Here is a 3,581-nt window from a genome sequence, read left to right as displayed (position 1 = left end):
GGAATATTCCGAGAGAATTCCGAGGAAACCCTTATCTTCCTCAGAATTCCGTCGACTTTATCTTCCTCTGAATTACGTCGGAATATTCCGAGGGTATTCCGAGGAAAAAGACTCTAATCATATCCCTAAATCGACAAGGTCTATTCCGAGGAAATTCCGAGGAAAACCTATCTTCCCTCGGAATTTCCTCGGTATTTCTATTAAAAAAAGAAAAAAAAAGTCGATGTAGTCTGTTTCCGAGTCATCATCACCAGATGAATCTGAATCTGGATCTTCGTGAAACTCTCCAATCACTGGTTCATCCTCTACGTGAACGACGGCTTCCTCTCTGAAGTCGGTTAAATCGACTACAAGGCCAACTCCAGCTAAATTTTATGTAAACAGTACAGCGCAATCCAACCATGCCCAAATACTTGATTTCCAAAATCTCATGTATGTGTCCGTAGTATACATCATCTCCTGATGCAGAACAAACGCCATCATCATAAGTCGTACTCGAACGTCTCCTCTTCTGAGTTGTGAATGCATATCCTCGAGTACAAAATCTCGGATATGACTTCACAACAAAGTTTGGTCCAACGACCATCTCACGTATCCAATCGTCAAATGTTTCACCTCTGGCCAAACCAGCAGACACCTATTAATAGCACATATATATATATGTTATATCAATAAATGTGAATTAGTATAAATATGTGATAAAATATATTTTAATTTGTTTAAAGCACTCACATAAGTAAACATCCATCCAGTAAATTCTCTCTGCTTCATTTCTTCTAGTTCGTCCTCTGTGGCGTATCTATACTCGAACCGCTTTTCTGCCATGAAAATCCTGTATATGATGACAATAATGTAATTAATTAAGATTTAAATTTCAACTTGTTAAAATAAAAATTTGTAAGCTCATTTATTTACCTCTCATATTGAAGAACGTCTTCGCAGTTGGTGAGCAAATATGTTTGCAAATTACTGCGCTCCTGCTCAGTAAGTCGACGGTCCTTTGGTTTTCCGCTAAGTCGTCCAACGTCTGTGAAAATGTCTGGAACCGTAACATGATATGTTGCCCGTTCGCCTCTATCATCATGCCGAGCAGGTCTTCTGTTTTTGGTCTGAACTTCTGCTGGAAAGTAGTACTCGGCAAAGTTTGAAGTTTCTTCATTGATCATCTGTGCGACTATAGAACCTTCCACCCTACTTAAATTTTTCACCATCTTCTTCAAATGGAACATATACCGCTCATACAGATACATCCATCTATACTGCACAGGACCACCAAGTTCCAATTCTCTTGCCAGGTGAATAACAAGATGCTCCATAACATCAAAAAATGAGGGAGGAAATATCTTCTCAAGGTTGCACTGAATCACGGCTATGTTAGTCTTCAAATTTTCAATACCTTCAAGAGTCACTGATCTCGTGCATAAATCGCGGAAGAAACCACTTATCCCTGCAATTGCTTCATGAACATTTTGTGGTAATAGTTCCTTGAAGGCGAACGGAAGGAGGCGCTGCATCATTACATGGCAATCGTGGTTTTTCAAGCCAGTAAACTTTCCTTCCTTTCTGTCGATACAGTTACGCAAATTTGATGCGTAACCGTCTGGAAATTCCACATCGTTTGAAATCCAATCAAAGAACGCATCTTTTCCCTCTGCATCAAGTCGGTATATGGGAAAAGGAGCCCTACCATTTTCATCAACATGAAGTTCTGAACGAGCACATATATCGACTAAATCCAGTCTTGACTTCAAATTATCCTTTGTTTTACCTTGAACATTAAGGATCGTGTTCATGAGATTGTCAAAAAAGTTCTTCTCAATATGCATGACATCTAAATTATGCCTTAGCAGATGATCCTCCCAGTATGGCAGATCCCAGAAAATACTTTTTTTGTGCCAGTTATGTAGTTCTCCAACAGCATCTACCGGAAAACGCTCATGTCCACCGACTTCTGGCGTCCTTTCTGCACCAAAATCTCTTAGTTGTATCTTCAAATCTTTCCCACAAATTTCCGGAGGTGGACTGTCAAACACCCTCTTGTTCTTCGTAAACAAATTCCTACTCCTACGATATGGATGATCAGGTGGTAGGAATCTCCTGTGACAGTCAAACCAACACGTTTTCCTTCCGTGTTTTAGTTGGAAAGCATCAGTGTTATCTTGACAATATGGACATGATATCCTTCCATGCGTTGTCCATCCAGACAACATATCATATGCTGGAAAATCACTTATTGTCCACATTAGTACTGTCCGCATTTGAAAGTTTTCTTTACACGAAACATCGTATGTTTCAGCACCTTGAGCCCATAGTTGTTGCAACTCATATATTAGTGGCTGAAGAAACACATCAAGTGATCTCTTAGGATGCTCTGGTCCGGGAACGAGAATCGAGAGAAACAAAAACTCTCGTCGCAAGCACAAGTTTGGGGGGAGGTTGTATGGTGTAAGAATGACGGGCCATAGAGAATATTGTCTTCCACTCTTGCCAAACGGACTGAAACCATCAGTACATAATCCAAGGTAGACATTTCTTCTCTCATACGCAAAGTCGGGATACTTTGATTGGAAATGCTTCCACGCTTTTGCATCTGAAGGATGTCTGATCTCACCATCTGTTGAGTGCTCCGCATGCCATCTCATTGGTTGCGCTGTGCGTTCAGATAGATACAACCTCTGCAACCTTTCCGTCAAAGGTAAATACCACATCCTTTTATATGGCACTGGAACTCTTCCACTCGTATCTTTATAATGAGGCTTTCCACAAAATTTGCATGTAACCCGCTGTTCATCCGCCCTCCAATAAATCATGCAGTTGTCGCTGCATACATCTATTACCTGATACGATAAACCAAGACCAGCTACGAGTTTCTGAACCTCGTAGTATGAACGAGGAGCTACATTATCTTCGGGTAGAATACCTTTTACAAAATCAGCAATCGCATCCACACAGTCTTCAGCCAAATTATAATCTGTTTTAATGCCCATCAATCTTGTAGCAGATGATAAAGCTGAATGACCATCTCTGCAACCTTCGTACAATGGTTGCTTTCCAGCATCCAACATATCATAAAATCTCCTAGCTTGTGGATTGGGTAAATCTTCCCCTCTAAAATGATCATTTACCATCTGCTCAGTACCTACATCATAATCTACATCCGTTCTAATTGGTTCGCTAGTACTATCATGTTCATAATCAGTTTACCCATGATGATACCAAATTTTGTAACTTCGTGTAAACCCACTCAAATATAGATGAGTCCAAACATCCCACTCTTTAATAACCTTTCTATTTTTACAATTAGAGCAAGAACATCTTAACATACCGGTTTTTGCTTCCAGTTATCGGTGAACTAACCCCATGAATTCGGTTATACCTCGTTGGTATTCTTCCGTAAGCAATCTCGTGTTCGGATCCAAATGAGGTCGATCGATCCAAGAACGAAAATAATTTGAAGAAGACATGTTTTTTATAAATCAAATTCGTGTGTAAAGAAAGTAAGAGGGAGGATGAAGATATAGAGTGAATGAAGAGGAAGAAGGGTGTTTGTATTTATAGTTGAAATCCTGCCGACAGACCGA

The sequence above is a fragment of the Brassica oleracea genome, chromosome C1 (assembly GCF_000695525.1).
Source record: "Brassica oleracea var. oleracea cultivar TO1000 chromosome C1, BOL, whole genome shotgun sequence".
In the NCBI taxonomy this organism is placed as follows: domain Eukaryota; kingdom Viridiplantae; phylum Streptophyta; class Magnoliopsida; order Brassicales; family Brassicaceae; genus Brassica; species Brassica oleracea.
The sequence above is the reverse complement of the archived record's forward strand: the minus strand, read 5'-3'. Positions refer to the sequence as shown.